Here is a 6000-nt window from a genome sequence, read left to right as displayed (position 1 = left end):
TGAATTCCTTACATGGATTGACAAAAGTGATATTATATGATATTTTCAGATTAGTTTTGTTTTTTGCCAACCTGAGCCACCAGGTCCCACCGTCAGCCAACTGCAGGCCTAGGTCTGAAGTTAGAAGGATATTAAGTTGTAACTTCTTTCCTAGAGCTATGTAAAACATACTTGTGATTAAGGTAAATGACTGATTATACATGTAGTACATAATTTGAAGTTAGAAGGATTAAACATTGTCATTTATTTCCTAGCGATATGGTAAACATACTTGTGGTTAAGGTAAACAACTAATTATACATGTAGTACATAATTTAATGTTATCTCAATGCCATAAATAGCCTTAACAGTTTGTAATATATTAGAGAGGCATGCTGCTGTTGGTAGGAAGGTAAGCAACAAAGCTCTTTGCATATCATATCATTGAGTGGCGAAATAATGGAAATCCAAGCAGTGTAAATGCGTGACTCCCTAGCACAATTTTACTGCCACAGTTCTAAGAGAATAAGAATGCAGCTGGGTAGATCTTCAACCCAGTCATACAGCATAACTAGAAATCATGCAAATAATGTTTTAATGTGCATAATTACAATAAAAACAACTGGCTGTCAGATGGCCTAATATGCAAAATCCTAATAAATGCAATCTTATCGGACTTGTATATCATCTCAGTGAGTATAACAGAAAGCTAAAACATCACTTACAACATTATTTTATGTTCACAGGAGCTTAAAGTCTAGTACAGAATGACTTGACTGCTTATGAATAATATAAGATAATGGATAAGTGAACCACATTTTATCTCAGTTATTGTGAATGAAGTAACTGATATATGTAATTGTTCGTAGGTTGTTTCAGTCACAGCAGTTGGTCAAGCCGATGGAAGATTTTTAAAACATGTTACCATGGTCAGATTTATGATGGAGATGTAATTATGACTGCACATTTGAATGGATTGCAAAGTTTGTTCATCCTTTCTCTTGTTGGCTGAATTCAGTGTTATCACAAATCATGTCAAGGATAGAAAATACAGAATTTTTCTCTCACTTTGGTCTTGCTGTTTTAGTTCAAAGTCAACATAAAAATACTGGGTTCTAGTTGGTGAAGTAAAGAAAAGGCTGCCTAAAGTCGTCACATAGTGGAGTTCTGCATATAGTGTGGTTTGGTGAAAACCCTTATATTGCAATCAGCTAGTTCCTCTTTCCAAAAAGATAACAGTCAAGATAAATATGCCAAAAAGCCTCTAATTCTGGTCATGAATTTGAAATCTAATTGCAAATAAATTTGATACTAAATGCTTTTGCAGATATTTTTCCTCTCATTGACAACTTATTTGATATACTGGAAGCCAGAGTTTATGATATTAGTTAATGTGTAGCAAAAATTAATGAAGTCCAAGAAATGTTGAAAACAAAATGTGACAGATTTGAAAAAAATATAGAATATTCATGGCCAACATATCTATGAACCAGTAACTAAACTGTCTAGGCATGATACTGCAATCAATTTGGAAGCAAATTCAGTAAACTGGACTGTTATTTTTGAAACTTTTGAATCAATATAAAAAGTGTTACCCAGGACTTGCATACAGTCACTAACAGATTGATGTAGATCTATATTTTCCTGTTGAAGATCAAAGCTGGTGGTGGTTGAGTACATTTTTGGAGGAATGCACCACAAAAATGTTGGTGATTTATTGCAGTTTATTGCCAAACAGACTCCAGACTGCATGCTGTAAAATTGTAAAACTTTTTGAACATATTTTGGCTATTCCTGCACTCAGTTTCCAGTTGGGGAAAGATTTTCAGCTATAAAAAGGATAAAATATGTATGTAGTTCACAAAGTCACTGATGGCTTACAAACATACCTCCATTATCAACAGAAAAGGATCTCCAACAGCAACTGAGGTCTGAGTTCTGATAATCAACAAGATTGCCAGAAAGGTAAGTTCAAACAATGGAAAGTCCAGATTGAAATATCAACAATAAGGATAGATTAGTACTCACTGTAAAGATGTGACTCACTGAGTTGTGACAGGCACAACAAAAAGACTGTTACTCTTTAGATTTTGGCCAAGGCCTTCTTAAGTTCACACAAGCAAGCACACTTCATGGGTATAAGACTGCCCATCAACAGCTGCTTGAGCCAGAATGCACCTGTCATGTTGGACGATAGTAGCAATCCAGAGAGGGATGCGGAAGAGGGAGTGACAGGGGTATGGGTGGGAGGAGACAAGAGCACTGTGCGGGGGCATCCAGGGACTAGATTGCAGCAGAGCTAGGCTGCCACGTGCAGCATTGCAAGGCTGTGTGGGGAGAGAGGAGGAGGATGACAGAGAACAGAAAGAAGAGAAGGAGAGGAGCAGAGAAGGGGAAAAGACTGGTGGGTATGTTGACAAAGAATGACGCAAAATCAGGGTGAGGGGAAGAAGTTTGGAACAGAGGGGGCTTAAACTGTGGGTTGAAGGAGTGGGAACAATAGTTCACTGTAGGTTGAGGATGGGATAATTTTGGAAGTAGAGAATGTGTTGCAACTATAACTCCCATCTGCAAAATTCAGAAAATCTGGCAGTGGAGGAGAGATTTCGGACAGCCCAGATTGTGAAGAAGCCATTGAAATCAAGCATGCTACACTTTGCTCTTGGCTACAGTTTGGTGGTGGCCATTCATCTTGGTGGACAGCTGATTAGTAGCCAAACCAATATAAAAAGCTGTTTAATCATTGCAGCAGAGCTGGTATATGATGTGGCTGCTGTCACAGGTGACCTGGTCCCTGACGAGTAAGGAGAAGCCTGTGACCGGACTGGAAAGAGAAGTTCTGGGTGGGTGGATTGTGCAGATCCTGCACCTGAATCTTCCACAGGGCTACAGTACTCTGCTACATTGTAGAAGGAGTGGCTAACAGGGTTGAAAAGCAGCAAAATGCTTGCTACAATCCCACTCCTTAGATTCTCTTCTGCTCTCTATTCCACATGTAGCACAGGCAATGTGAATACATGAAATCTTCAAATTCTTATTGGTTAGTTTTCAAAACAGTCTGCTGATAACAATAATGTAGACAATTCATATAGAAACATTTTACTTAGAAACATATTCAGAATTTAATTCTTGAAAACCACTTGCACTGTCAAAATTCAATCCAACACATAGTTGCTTTAGGATTGACATATCATCCACTGTTTTTATTCTGTTCTCCTAATTTTTCTGTTTCCAGAAACATATAATTTTCATAGAATATGATGTTAGTTTATAAACTATTTCAGTTAGGAAATTTGAGTTTCTAGAAAATTCTTGGTAGACTTTGTAAATTCCAGTTCAAGCCAAAACTTTCACAACATAAAACTGAACCATCATTTGCAACTATTTAAGAACACTGAGCTAATTGTTAATCAATGAGATTTATCTGTCTAATGAATTTCTGTATTCTATACATTTTCTTTTATGTTAATATCTAAAATGTAATAGCGTTATGTTCTAACACGGTGTGGTGAATGTTCTGTGTGTACCATTAAGTAGACATCATGCACAAAGCCATTAAGTCTGCATTAGTGCTCATTATGTAAACGTCTGTGTCAGTTAGTCCATAACTAACATTCAAACACTGCAAAAACTCTGTTACTCAACAGCTTAAAGTCAGTCGGTATTTAGAATCATTACGTAAAATTCTGTGTCAGTTGGTTCATGGATCATTGTGTGAAAACTAGAATGCTGTTGCCACTTGTACATAAGTTTCCTGACCTATTAAATGAAACATATAAACACTAATCTACAGGTGATTATCATCCTGGGTGATAATACTAAATAAATATATATATATATATATAAAGTCGACAATCTAATCCTATAACGAAGTGCAAAATTTGTTTAATAACTATTTGAAATCCTTTTTAATATGATTATGAATGTTAGTCAGAAGAAGACTACCAAGGAGCCCGAAAGTAGGTCAATCAGGTTACAAGATAAATCTTTTACTTTCTTTTAAAATGTTTTGAGACTTTCAGTTTCTTGCCTGATGTCCTATGGTAACTTTTTACAGACATCTGCACTAGATACAAAACTTCATTCAGAACCATAGAGCAGGTTACATAGTCTGTATGGAAATTATTTCTACTTCCAGTATAGTGGTTGTGAATTGCTGAGTACGTCCAAGATTGACTACCTTAATTAACCACAAATATAATTAGAGGGTAAATGTACTAGTATGCAAGTGTAAGAATCTTGAGGGTGCCTGAAAAGGCTTCTGCAAGGTGTTTGGTTATAAAATTTATACAACATCCTTATTGCATGCTAAGACTTTTTCACTTAGCTGCAATGCCCCATAAGATTATGCCATACAACAGAATTGAATGAATGTATGCTAAGTATAATAACAATCTTGTTTTTATATGAATGCTGAAACTGAGATGAAAAGGTGAAAAGTGTAGCATAATTAATTAATTATCCTAAACATGGTGGATTAATTTCAGTTGAGATAGAATCATGATGCAATAATATAAAAAGCAAACACCAAAATTATGGAAAGTGAAGTGCACTGTTAAAGTCACCACACTCCACTGAAATTGTGCATAGACCATCGAATAATGCAGATAACTCTAATTTGAATATATGTACACATATACATATCTAGTGATCACAGGTCCTGCAGACCACATGCTGCTTCCACAAACTGCCTCCATTCCTTTCAGATTTGTATTTCATTACCCCAGGTGTCTTCAACCCCAGGGCTGCCAGGTACTTCACCAGGTCATCCATCTAGCAGTGCCTATGTTGTTCCATGGGGCAAGTGTGTTTGGTTTCCCCTCAAATGCCTTCTCCACCTATCTTTCTTCTGGCATATGGGCTAAATACTTTGCCCACTGATTCACTCATTCTTCCTCCTCCTCCATTCTCCTTTACCTGTGTTGAATGGTACCTTGTAGGTTACATTCAGCAAGCTGATATACACCAATGAATGAAAATATTATGACCACCCATTTAACAGCACGTTGTTCCACTTTTCAAACACAGTAAAAGAGAGATTTGGCATTGATTCAATAAGTTCCTGACGGGATCTCAGAAGTATGTGGCACCAGATGTCTATGCCCAGGCCAAGCAGTTCTCACAAATTATGGGATGGTGGTTTAGGGGCATGCAGTTGGTGCCTGGTACATGTTCCAATGGCTACAGATCCGGCACATTTGGTGGCTAAGACATCAATGTGAGTTCACTATAATGCATCTCAAACCAATGCAGCACAATTCTGACCTTGCAACATGGACAGTTATACTGCTGTAAGATGTCATCACTGTAGGGGGAGACTTTAAGCATGAAGCAACGCCGGTGGTCCGCAATAATGTTCACATAGTTCACTGCTGTCATGATGCCTTCGATTACCATCACACAGATCCCATGGAAGCTGAACTCAATGTACCCCACAGAATAAGTCTGCTCTCACTGGCTGGCATCTGTGGCATGGTGCATGTTTTGTGCAGCCATTTGCCTGGATGAAGTCATGTAAGGATCCAGTCATCAACCTGGTGTAACAAGGAATGTGATTCATTCGACAGACGATATGTTTGTATTGATCCACAGTGAAAGCTCAGTGATGCTGTGCCCACTGCAGTCATAACTGATGAAGTTGTTAGGTCAACACAGGAATGAGTAGGAGTCATGTGATGTGGAGCTCCATGTTGAACAATGGTCTTTTAACAGTGTGCTTTCAAGCACTCGTGCCTGTACCAGCACTTCACTGTGTCATCAGACCTGTTGCAGATTACACAGTGGAGGATCATATGATCTCTGTGTTTTGTGATGAATAATGGTCATCCAACACCATATGGTGTATTTGTTATTTCACCATCCTTCAACCATTTTCCAAAGCTGCTCATGAGAGTAATACGCCAACAGGTAACCAGCTTCACTGTTTCAGAGATTCTTGTTCCCAGCCACAGTGTCACAATAATGTGCCCTCTGTCTAAACTGCTTATACCAGTGAATTTTCACATTTGCAGCCTACATCAT

This window comes from Schistocerca cancellata, chromosome 1, assembly GCF_023864275.1.
Source record: "Schistocerca cancellata isolate TAMUIC-IGC-003103 chromosome 1, iqSchCanc2.1, whole genome shotgun sequence".
Classification (NCBI taxonomy): Eukaryota; Metazoa; Arthropoda; class Insecta; order Orthoptera; family Acrididae; genus Schistocerca; species Schistocerca cancellata.
The sequence above is the reverse complement of the archived record's forward strand: the minus strand, read 5'-3'. Positions refer to the sequence as shown.